Source organism: Talpa occidentalis, unplaced genomic scaffold (genome assembly GCF_014898055.3).
Source record: "Talpa occidentalis isolate TD23 unplaced genomic scaffold, MPIMG_talOcc4v2.1 talOcc4.2, whole genome shotgun sequence".
NCBI lineage: Eukaryota > Metazoa > Chordata > Mammalia > Eulipotyphla > Talpidae > Talpa > Talpa occidentalis.
This window is the reverse complement of record NW_023602073.1, coordinates 150,969,986-150,982,914: the sequence shown is the minus strand read 5'-3', so window position 1 is coordinate 150,982,914 and position 12,929 is coordinate 150,969,986. Positions and strand designations below refer to the sequence as shown.

Below are 12,929 nucleotides of genomic sequence, written 5' to 3'. Positions count from 1 at the left end.
ATATTTTAAAAGACATTCTTGAGAAATTTGATCGGCTTGTGGTGGACTTGATGCTCAGCTGATTTTATCTTGACTGTTTCAGATATTTCATCTTAATAAGCGAGGAAAGAGGCTGTCGATATCCTGGTTAGAGCAAATCGATTCGGAAGCACCGAGGCCTGGATGGCAGGATTGGAGGGGCTGCCTCCGCACCGGGCCTGCTTCAGGCTCGTGTCATTTTCCTACAAATGCTGCATTTTGCCTAGAATTGGTAGTTACTGAATAGGAGCTGTATAAAATTTTATCTTCCAAAAGACAACTCTGAAGTTTCATTTTCTAGAGAACTGGCCATAGATTTCTACTTCTGCAATGTGATCAAGTTAAATGTCCCTGACCCAGATTTCTTAGAGTTAAAAAAAAATATTTTAACTTCATTTTCAGTTACTTTTTTGGCCTGGGAGCCACAGTTGTTTGCCCTGCCCTCCCTTTCAAGTCCTCTTCCAAGACTTGCTGTCTGCACTTTCTAAGGCAGAGCTCCCGCCGGAGACTCTGAGGACGACAGCGGGGGGCAGTTTCAGGGGTTTCCTTGATGGTGAAGGTGGCTGACACTTGCTGGCCGCTGTTGCCCTCCTACGACCTCACCTGCTCCCGCCAGGCCCTCCCACTTTCCCCCACGAGGCCCCCCACCTCCCCCGGCTCTAGGTCACATGTGCGTCTGGCACTGGCCCAGCTTTGCCTGCTCTGCCTTCTGCCGAGGCGCCCCATCTCCTGATGAACACACCCCATCCTTCCCACCTGGCTTACACGACCCCAGCAGGGTCCTCTGAGTGGCAGCTCCTCTCTTCCAACCTCAGTGATCTCGACCCTACTTCTCGTGATGTCACTCCTTGTCATGGGTGGCAGCAGCGTGGAGGATGGATGAGACCTCACCTTGAGCGTCAGCTTCTTGGGGGCGCACCTGACAGTGACCTGTGAGCGTGGTGCCCCCCCATCAACTCAAGGAGCAGGAAGTCAGGACACGGCCTAGAGGACACTGCCAGGGCTCCCCAAGGGCAGTGAGGGCAGTGCAGGGGCTTTAGTGGACGTCACCCCCACCTGGGCTGACGCAAGGGCCCCAGAACTGGGAGTGCTCAGGAGGTGACAGTCACCCCTAGTGGGCGGGGTGTACCTTCAAGGGTGGAGACAGTAGCAGACCGAAGGAATAGAAAAGGCAGAGATATTAGAACCAAAGTCATCTTCAAAGACAAAGGCTAATGACAAGTTTTGGAAGTGTCACTTCGAGAATATTGTTTTTCTTTGACTTGCAAACTGGCCAGTGCTGGGTATTAAATACACTTCACACGGACGCGATGTGGGCGCTAGGACTGCGAAACAGACTGCAAGGATTAAATGCTCTGGCACTGTTAAAAAGATAGAACTAACAAGAAGTAAGAGGAATAGGGCCAGAGTCCATGGGAAGTGAGCTGATTTGCTCATGGTCTCACTTGAAGAGTTGGGGCTTCGAGGACACCATTGGAGACGGACACACTGAGAGAGAAAAGGCCGCACGTTTCCTAGGTGCAAAAGCAAGTGTCAAGTCACTTGATATTTTTTTTTTTTTAAGTAGTTTTGAGCTCAACAAGGAAATATAACCCAAAATTACAGGACACATAGAAAACAGCCTAATAAAAATACTGCATCTCAGAAGATAATTATATGAATTTAAAAAATCAGGAAGGGAGTAACAAGATAAGTTAAAAGCAGAAGAAATCTTTAAAAGTAGAAGCTGAAATTAGCAGAACCACAAAGTAAATCCAAAAGATGGCTTTTGAAAAAAAGAAAAGAGGAATCTAATTTGAGATAGAACCTAATGGCTAATTTCATCAAGAAAAATCAGGGAATATACAGACAAACTAATAAGCAAGGTGGGCGGGGTGAAGACTCACAGAACAGGCAGGGAATTAAAGGAAACACGCAACGTTAGTTTGTTCGACTCTATGCACGGAGATGTGAGATTTGGATAAACTGAAAAATGTCTAGGAAAATGCAGTTTGTCAAAACTGGTCCCAGAGGAGACAGGAAGTTTGGATGTGATTTCACGGGGGGAGTAGAGTCGGCTCTCAAGGCGCTGCTCTCGCCCAATCAGAAAGAAAACATCACTGGGCTTAGATATGAGCATTCCACAGGTCTGCTGTTTTCTCCGAGTTTAGGGTAAAAAGTAAGAAACTTCCAAATCTATTTGTTACGGATTTAACATTACACTAAAACACAACAATTGTAGAGAAAGTAGCAACAGACCAGTACCCTGGATGAATATGGAAGCATAAATCTGAAATAAAACAGTAGCCAACTACATTCAGCAACACATTAAAAGAACAATGCATTGTCGTGAGATGCAGTTATTTCAGAAATGGAAGGATGATCATTATTAAGAATTCTATTAATAAATTTATCATATTGAGGATGTAATCAAAAATATTTATGATCATCTCGACGGAGGCTGTTAAGTTCCTGGGTAATACCAGCAACCTCTGTTGATAAAAACAAAATAATAAGTGGTGGACTATTTCCTTTATCAGTTAAACTCTATTTCAACCTAAAAGCCAGCATCTTGCTTCATGGAAATATGCTACGGTAGTCTCGCTAAGGTTCACTTATCACCGTTATCGCCACTGTTATTGAACATACTACAGAGAACAGTCAATGCTATTAAATAAGCAGAAGACATAGGTGATAAAAAATTGGCGAGGAGACCGTGACACTTTTTGAAGGAAGCATATTGGACACCTGAAAATCTAAGAGACTCAATAAAAAAATGAAATTAATTTAATAACAGTTTAATAATATGATGGGGTTGAAAACTAATTTATAGCCATCAATAGCTTTCATACAACCCACTGAACAATCCGTGAGACAGGAGGGGATGAGAGGAGAGACATACCAGGCTCTGTGCTTTAAAAAACTGCATAAAGATGGCAATGCAGTTTCTGTTAATTTTTAAATGAAAAGAAAATCTAGTAGAAATGCCAACAGGCTTTTAATTTCCACAAGCATAGTCATCCCCTGTGCAGTCATGTGTATATCTACACAGAGATTGCCGAGCTCACAGCTTAGAAGGCCAGTACAGGGGTGTGGGGGCACATAAGAGCTCAGACATTAAAATAAGCAGGAATGTACCCACAGACACTGGGAATTCAGATCATATTGTCATCATCTCAAGCCGAGAATTTAAAGGTGTACTAAGGTATATACTAAGTGCACTAAATGATGTGGGGCTGTTGAGTAGCACCTGCCTGGAGCAGGTCTGGTCCCAGGCCTCCTATTTTATACCAGAATAAATTCCAAACACAACAATGACTTAAATGTGAAAAAGAAGTTCTACATATTATCTGGGGAGACCCAAGCAACTGTGACTCAATGTTCAGAAACAAAGACAAATAAAGATTGGTCCACCCAGCTCAGACGCTTGATGCCACTCCAGTTGTAGATGCCTTGAGGCATCATCATTCTCATAAAACTGTTTTGTTTTTATTTGTGGTGCTTCTGATAGTGTTTTCATTGTTATGTAATCCAATCTATCTTTTCCTTTCTGTTTCTGTCTTTGATGCTGTGTTTGTCCACATTATGCTATAAAACATGATTTCACTTTATGGCTTACATTTAATTTTAAGTCACCTGTATTTTTAAATTTTAGTGGCGGTGTGACATGGATCTAATTGTTGGAAAATATTTTCCCCGGGGAGTTAGCATGATACACAGCTGCCCTAACCGCTCTCGTTTTATTTTCCTACTGCTTGGGAATGCCATCTTTATAGTGATAGAATATTAAATACTTTAAATATATCCTTATGTTTATTTCTTTATGGTTCCACTGATCTACCAATTCTACTGTTGGGGCCACAAGTTTTTAATTACTATTGTTTTATTATCTGGTAGAGCAAATGTCTTATTTTCTCAATACTTGGCTTTCTCACCCGTTTATTCTTTTATGTAAATATTGGAACAACTTTCTTTTAAAGATCAAAAAAAAAAAACCCCACTGGCTCATTAATTAGGTGAGGTTCAGCATCTTTACATATTGAGTCGCAAGAGTTGCATTTGCTCGCAAGAAGTGAAAACTGACTTAATAGATAACTTTGGCATAAAAAGAACTCGCTGGGAAGGTGGGGCAGCTTACAGAGTCAGAAAAAGGGTGACGAACCAGGGCTCTGAGAGGATGCAGGCATTGGGGAAGAAGCCCTGGAGGTACAGTGACCTGAACTCTGGACCCCTCGGGAAGGATCATTTCCAATCACGTTCAGCCCTCTGGACCCTTGGTCCAACTTCAGAGCAGGCACAGCCCACTCAGCCTAATTCGGTTCACATGCCCACCTCCTGGAAAGACCGGGGTGGGGGGCTCTTGGGAGGGTCCCGCTCCACCGAGAGTGCTGGCAGAGGCAAGGCCAGATCCCCCCAAAAGAGCCGAGGGTGCATTCCCCAGCGCTAGATGGGCTCACGCGATGATAGCCAGTGCTCAGCCGCTCCCAACCGGGAAGGCTGGCCTCCACTGACTCCAGTCTGGGGTTTCTGCACGTTTCTTATTAAACCGACTTCAAGGAATTACCCAGTGCGTTGTTACTCTGAGTGGGGTCTTTTAACAACAAATTTCCAACTGGCTGTTGCTAAGATCTAGGAAAGGTCAGAAAATATTTTAATTCATTTGACAGAGGAGAAGGGTATTATAGAAAGCTGAGTGCAGTTTGAAAATTTCTGAACAGCAGCTAGGAAACATTGAGAACACATCATTTTGGTCTATCTGCCCAGGCTGGAGACACACCAAGTGCCACAGCATAGAAGAAACCCAACAAGTTGGAGAAGAAAGCGACGGGGCCCCGGGGGTGAAGATGCAAAGAAAGAGAAATATGACAGCGACCCAAATCTCATTTCCTGCTTTTTAAGGAGGCGCGGATAAAAATAAAACACAAATGAATATTACATAAAAGCAGCAAAACCATGACCCTGAACAATTTAGAATGAAGCTCGGCGGATCTGATCGATGTCAGATCTAATAGAACCATAAAACAGATTTTTAAAAGGAAGGCTTTAGCTGTCAGAAAAAAAAATATGAACAGCAAAGTTTCTTATGAAAGAAACAAAGCAAGCGGTTCAATGTCAGAAAGGCAAAGTCAAATCATAGCAGAGAGGAGATTTGGATGAGATTTTAAATGCAAGTTGTTTGGAAAAAGATGATCACCTACGATATTACCGTATTTTCAGGGTGCTGCGTGATTCCCTTTCGCCTTTCCATGAAATGCTATTTATTTCAAATCACTCTGTCTGGGGCCTCCCTGGTGGCGCAAGGAGTTAAGCACCGCACTGTGAAGCTATCCACAGCCTCTGCAGTGCAAGTTCGATCCCTGGCCAGGGAGCTACCCACATGGCGCAGCAGACCTCTCCTGTCTCCCCGCTGCTCCCCTCAGCAGTGGATTTCAGTCCGTCTGCCTGTTCTGCTCCCCACTCTGTCTCTGGTGGATCCTCTCAACCCCGCATCTCTGGCCTGTACCCCAGCTCTTGTATGCATAAATAAATAAATCTTATAAAAATAAAATAAAATCACTTATATTTCCTTATAATTTAACTAAGTTCCTTTTCTTTTAGAATGACTTTAATGTTTTCCAAAGCAGCGCATTGAGAAGACCAAGATCCCATCTGATGGTGAAAAAGCCTTCTGCTCACGGGGAGAGCTAGTTAGTTTGGATGCCGCTTAGATCTTCTGGTGCTAACAAGGTGTGATGCGATAGCAGAGCGTGAGCGATCGGAACAGAAAGACTGTGTCAATTCCTAGGAATCGGAGGAATTTATTAGGGATTGCTTGGAAGTTTGCTTGCTGAGCAACACTTTACTCACAGAGTAAGTAGTTTAAACATGACAGGGACTGTATGCGATATCTTCTAAGACACAAACTATTTTTTCAAAGCAATAGTTTAGGAAATCTGTACGTGTGAGGAGACTTGATAAACAAGAACTGCCTTTGACTCTAACCTTTAAAGCGCCCCCCCCCCCCGTCAGATCTCAGGAAAAAACACGAGTAACGGTAGATACTTCAAAGGAAGAGACCATACCTTTCAAATGTGTGATGAGTTAGGCTTTTCATTAATTGACAATAGTTCTTTGTAGCATTGGTGTGAAATATGGTCCCGTTGGACACAGGGGCCTTGGAAATACTTGAAAAAACGCTGACTTGAAAACGGGGCATCTGTGCCCTCATGGGGCTCATCTGGTGACGTTTGGGCACACAGCCGGCCTTCGGCGCTTACTTGATGAGTAAATGAGCCAAGATCAGTTGTGCAGTGACAGCGAGGCAGCGACTCCTGCTGCAGTGGGTTGGCGAGATATTCTGGGTGCAAAACCACCTCCTTCTGGGGCCTCCCCGGTGGCGCAGCGGTTGAGCGCTGGGTGGCGAAGCTGCCCGCAGCCTCTGCAGCGCCGGTTCCATCCCCGGCTGCCTGGGAGTGTCCCACATGGCGCGCAGACCCCTCCTGCCGCCCGCTGCTCCCCTCAGCAGTGTACTTCGTCCTTCTGCCTGTTCTGTTCCCCGCTCTGGCTCTGGTGAATCCTCTCACCCTCCCGCGCTTCTGACTGTACCCAGTGCTTGTATAAATAAGTAAATAAATCTTAAAAAGAAAAAAAAAAAAACAGCCCCCTCTGGGTTAGAAATGGACTGGACTGTGGTGAGTGAGGCCGGCGGCCGGGGAAATCACAGTGGCCACCGGGGTGGCTTTCTCCTGGCTGCGGACCCCCATCCACGGGCATTGCCAGGGGGCTGCCCGGCTCCTGGGCATAAAAGCCTCAGGAAGAGCTGGTCCTCACGGCGCTTACCCAGACACTCCCTGCCTCAGCGAGATTCCTCGGCGTAGCTGTAGGCTCGGCCTCCCTAGTGTCCCGCACCCTCTGTCTCTTCCATGCCCTTGACTGCTGAGTCTCTGGCCAGCGCCGGGGCGGATGGTCTTATAAGTGACCAGTTACAGATGGTTCTGCTCAGAGATCAGCCACATGGAGGGCTGCTGGGAGTGGGCAGGAAGGAGCAGTGTGCTCAGCCCGGGCCCGGAGGCCTGGCCAGTCTTGGGGCTCTGGGGCCCAGGTCCTGACGGCTGGGGCGCCAGGCCAGCAGGCCTCCGCAGGACGAGGGCCCCCCAGGCATTTCCTGCATGGACCGTTTGAGGATCGAGAGGTGATACACTCAAGGCTCGAGCACAGCGTTTGCACAGATAAGTGAGCAGGAATGTTGGGGTGAGGGCACAGAGGCGCTCTTGGAGGGTGGGCGCCGGGTGGTCAGTGGCCCCTGGCCCTTCTCACCTCTTGCCTTGCCGCCTGTCACCTCTGACTTCTCCCAGAAGATCATCTGACTCATTTTCCTAGAGTTTCACCGCCCTCCTTATAACACTGACCAGGAAAAAATTCACATTTGCAGAACATAAAGAACCCTGTACCCTCACACTGACTAGCAAGGTGGCGCGGCATAAACTGGCCCCCATAGTCCCCTCCCCTCCTATTTTGTCAGATCGCTAAACTGACTTACAAAATAGCCTTTTTATGAGTTTGATGTTTACCTGCAAACTTTGAAGTCCAAATCTAGTTTCTGACTTCATAGTATTTCCTCCCCCTGCTCTGAAACAACAGAAGGGACCCACCTCCCCCGTGGTTCATAAGCATCGTTGCTATTTTTTTTTTTTTTTGTGGGACCCTCGCCGGCGGCTGGGGAACGAACCGGCGCTGCAGAGACTGCGGGCAGCCTTGCAGCCCAGCATCGTTGCTATTTTTTGAATCCTGATAACACAGGTGAAAAAAATTCACCCATATGAGACATCTACGAAGCACATTCTGAACAGCTTTAGACTATTTTATCAAAAGATAACTACCAACTCAACGAAAAACAAATGACTTTATAGGAATGGGTCTCTTACGATTTTTTTTCATGAAAAGATAATTGGAAAGTGATGACAATGATTTTAATGTTAAATAATTAGAGATACACCAATATCCATATAAGTTTATGGATCAGATTATTATTTGCAGACATGAACTGTAAGGTAGTCAAAATATTATGATCTTAATCTTTGAGTAAGAATTCAGAAACATCTTATGGTAAATGGTAACTATGAAAGTTTAGATTTTTTTTTTAATTTGCTAAAATAAAATCCTGGTGGGATATTTAACTTCCATCTCCAAGACCCAAAGTAGCTAGTTAGAAAATCCACTGCTGTTTGAAAGGGTTAAGGGGAAGCTGGAAAGTTTGTATCGCTGACAAAAACATCCAGAAGTATTTTATTCCGTCTGTATCTAACTTGGAAATATTGAGAATGTTGTAGGTGGAGCAACTCGCTTGGTGAATGATGACAATGGTGATGATGATGATGGCAGCTACTGCCGTGTACTTCTGACGTTCCAGGGGTGACTCTGCATGGAGAATATTTAAGGCATTTGACACGATGACCACGGAAGGTAGGAATTAGCATGAATCACTTTCATTTCAGTCAGCGCTGTCACACTCGACTCACTGACACTTTTTCAGACTGCGCGTCCCAAAGAGCCTGGAAACACCTGGAACTATCCGCCTCGGCTTCCCTTCCCCAGAGCAGAGGATGTGGGCAAGCTGGGCCCTGTGCAGAGGTGGTGCAGCCCCCAGGGCAGGGCAGCCCCACCCCCCATGGCCTCCTGGGGGCCAGCCGGATGCCAGACTCTCTGGCATTGGGCTTTACCTCCAAATGGCCCCTTTCCAGGCCACCCACTAGCTCAGCTGCCTGCTGCTTCCTCTGTCCTGAAGACATACGCACACCTTACTGAACTGTCCTCAGTGGGTGTCCAGTCTAAAGGACATCGCCAGCCACTTGTACAGGTCACCCTAAAAATGTGGATCCAAGCCTGGCTAGTTGCAGCAGATTCGCTGTGTCCCTTGGCCTGGGGCAGTGGCCCTGCCGCCTGGTTCCTGCCCTCATCACCTCAGGCCTAGATACTTGCAAAACTCTCATTTCCTAACCCTTTGCTTCTCTCCAGTGCCTTCCACAGGGAGTTGCCAGATTCATTTTGCAAATGCGCCTTCCCCTGCTTGTGAAAGCCTGCAGCGGCCTCTCCTTGCCCCCAGCCCATCCCCTGTTCGCCCACAGGCCAGCTGCCGTCTGTCACCCAGCGCCTCAGACTCGTGTCCCAGCTCAGGGCGTCTCCTCCGGCTCACCTGGTCTCTTGGGAATTCCCCCTCTGACAGTTGCACCCACAGATTTCCTGACCTCAGCTGCCCCTGCCTGCTTCTTCATCAGGCTTGGCCCAAACCCCGCCTCTGAGCCACTTCCCCATCCCCAGCCGCTCTCTCACCCGGCACCACTTCACTGCACCCAGTGTGCACGGGGATTCCAAAGTGGCTGTGTTAGAGTGCTGACGGCAAGGCCAGCACACAGTAGGTGCGCAGCGCCCCCCACGGGGCTCTCCTGGGGACGGGACAGCAGCTCCATGCCGGAGGCCCCGGGTGAGGGCAGAGCCTGCCTGGATCCTGAGAGGCCTTTCCTTTCACTAAAGTCCTGGGGGAAAGCATTTCAGAGGCCCAGTCTGTTTTTAAATCAAAACTTGAAATGATTGGGCCGAAGAACTGCATTCCCTGGAGTGTGGGGGCGCTCTCGGGTCTGCGTGGAATGTCATGCCGTCTGGGACACGGGGTGCCATCTGAAGGCCCGCTCCCAGGCAATACCTGGGCTAAGGAGCACCCCAGGCCTGGGGCAGAGCCCTCGGATTCCTCCTTCGAACGGCAAGCAGAGCCGAGATTGTAAACTATTTACATCAGCGAAAAAGCACAGCCCTTCCCGCGTGGGCATTTCACATGAAGTCACAGCCCCGCTCTCTCTTTGTGTTTATTTTTGTTTCAAAGTCACGTCAGCCTTCTTATTTATCCACGTTAGCGGGGCCCTTTGTCTGAAAATATGTAAATCCATTTAAATTAATTTCCTGTAATACCACACAGAACAATAATCATATTAGCATACCATTCGTAATGTACTAATAACGTTAACATAATTGCATTCACATATGAAACGGTTAGGTAATAGGCTTTTCATAACTGGTTGCAGCGAGAATGTCATTTTTTTACCCGGTGCTGGGTCTTTAGTTCCAGAAAGCGCAGAACGACAGGCCTGGCAAGCCAGTTTCCCACAGTCTCTCCCCTTGGAGCAGGAGCTATCAAAGGGCTTTTGTGATCCAAATGAGAGCGCTTTGCGAGATCGGAACATATTTCTGGGGATAAAGGAATTTTCACAGGGGCTTTCTCAGGAGTGGGGTCCTGACCCCTGGCACCCCGTGGGCCTGGCACCCAGTAGGCTGCTGCAGGGAGGTGTCTTGGTGCTGCGGTATCCAGCCCCAGGAGCACAGGTGCTTCTCCCTGGGAGTCAGGTCAGCCACGGGCTCTCCCTGTGGCTCAGGGGTAGCAGAACCCGTCCTGGCACGGCAGCCCCAAGGCCACCGTCAGCAGGGCCCCAGAGCCCTGGGGGCAGCGCCCGCCTGGCTCCAGTGGCTATGCAGCAAGGGCCGTCTCAGGCCAGCATGGAAGCCGTCACCCCTGGGGCAACGCAGATTGGTGCCAGCCCAGAGCCTTTCTTCCCAGACAAACGGGATGACGCTTGTCCTGTTGCAGTGGCCAAGCCACAGGACAAGCCCGTCATGAGAGTAAGGAAAGGCCCCCGCGGCATCGGGCGAGGGCGGGCCTCGGGCCACCTCACACGTGTGCACAGGCCCCGGCACCACGGGCAGAGCAGGTTGTCGGGATCCAGACGTCCTCTTTGATCCATGCTCCGATCTAGCGGGAGCCTCACAGAGCCACCTCCAGGTGGGGTGGGTGGGGGAGCTCCCTCCTGCTGCACTGAAAGCCCTTGAGCTTCTTGAGCCACACCCGCCTGCCTCTGACTCTAAGCTGGTTGGCTTGAAGGTCCTTTTTAGCTCTTTAGGCCGTAAATGGCCTCCAGGGAAGGGTTCCCTCCCGTGGTCCGGAGCCCGCCTCCCCTCCCGGGCCCACGCTGCCCCATGAGGCCTAGCACCTCACTGGCCATGGGACACACTGACCACATTTTTGTACCTTGGTGGTTTACAAAGTTTTTCGCTTTTTGGGAATATCGACGAGATACAATCGACGACAGAGACAAGTAGATAAAATGCTGTCCAGGGCGCCCACGCAGCAGAAGTGGGGGCCCCTGGGGTGGGCCTTGCTGTCTCTGGGCCAAAATCCTCTTCCTGCCACTTTGCTGCTGGTGATGGGGAAGCGCGGAGGGCGGGAGGGGGCAGGAGGAGCCAGCGAGGGGACCCCCCTGGAGCGGAGGCCAGGGCAGGGTGGGCACAGGGTTGGGAGCCTGGAGGACCGGGGGGAAGGGGCCTGGTGCAGGGACTTTGCTCCCGGCCAGCAGTCAGCGACCGCCTGGGACAGGACACTGCCGTGACCCGAAGGCCTGCCACTTCGCTGGGGACATGAGGTCCCCTGGTCAGGGCTGACGCGCGATGGTAACGCCACCAACTGCCCCCGCCAGGCCGGCCCATTCCTTAGAGGCGGTTTCCTATTTGACAAGAATGCGGCCTCCTGGGTTCTCACAGCATGGCCCTCACCCACATCCCCCCGGCCCTCCAGGAGGAAGCCCTGTGGGCCAACGCGCGGTGTCCTCGAGAGAAGGTCAAGCAGAGCGTCCCCGGAAGCCGCACTTCGTGGCAAGTGCTTTAAATTCAGAGAGGGAGAGGGCGGCCGGGCCGGGCAGCAGTCTGGGCACAGTGTACCTTTCAGTTGGATTGTCTTCCAGGCTCAGCCTTCCCAGAAAGTATTCTTTCCCTGTCTGCATCCAGGGAAGACCAGAGCGGCTCACCCCAGCCCTCCCCATTTGCATAATGCATTTACATTTGAAGGGAGGCCACAGACTGGCAACGAGGCTGCAGCTAGGCACGGATTTCTATAATAGCAATTAGGAACAGAAATAGAATAACAATAGCTGTAGAAAGACAGTTGCTGAGCTGTGGGTAGAGGCAACAGAAAAATCTCTGCGTTTTAAAGACTGAACTTTGAATGATGGCAGCGCTCGGGACTCACTGGCCTTTGTTCTCTGCGAGCTGGCTCTGATGCCGAGAAGGGACCCGACCAATTTGGACTAATGTGGGAGCCAGAGAGGGCTCCCCGGGGCCGGAAAGTAAGCGATGTTGATGGCAAATGACCAAGTAAGACCAAGGCAGAGCAGGCCCGGGCAGCGCGGCCAACGGTCTCCGGAGGTCCTGGACAGTGGCAGCGGGGGCAGTGGGCAGAGCGCCATGCCATGGAAGTGCTTGGGGACTGGAGCTGGACACACAGGTTACCCTGGCAATAGAAGTGGGGCTGAGATCTAAAATGGGCGGAGGAGCAGGATTAGGGCCTAGAGGAGCATGGGGTGAATCAGGTCAGGGCTACTGGATTATTCCTGCAGATGGGGGTACCGTCATGAGAACATGGATGGAGGGAGAACCTCAGATGGCGGGAGCACAGCTCAGATGGTGGGAGCACAGTTCAGATGGTGGAAGCTCCAACTTGGGGAAAATACTGGCAAGCACCTCCTCTGACCTGATCCCCCTACTGCCTCCAAGTGTTGGGAACTCAAAGATTTCTGGTTCTCCTTCCCCTGACTTCATTGCTCCCATCCCACCCTCCACCCCTTAGAAATGCTGGGGAGGCGGCCACTGCGAGTCTTCATGCCGAGTGGGTGGCCAACCCAGTGGCCTGGCCTGGGCAAGGGACAGACGGGGATGAGTGGGGAGTCTGGGTGAGGGAGGACAGGAAGGAGGGAGCGGTGCAGGGCCAGCTGCTCACAAGGCTCAAAGAGAGGCTGGGTGGCTGACAGAACTGAACAGCTGGTAGAGCGGAAGCGGTCATCTGGGGTGGGCCCTGGAGGGATATGAGAGCCCTCCAGAGGAGGAGGATCGGGGTGGAGGGGAAGCCTGTGGCCAGC

At 50.0% G+C, this 12,929-nt stretch overlaps 1 protein-coding gene across 1 annotated transcript in view; it reads right to left on the bottom strand.

The window, feature by feature from the left end:
* Window positions 1-12,929, bottom strand: part of PACRG (parkin coregulated) — a 403,478-nt gene that overhangs the window by 28,399 nt on the left and 362,150 nt on the right. The window lies entirely within an intron of this gene.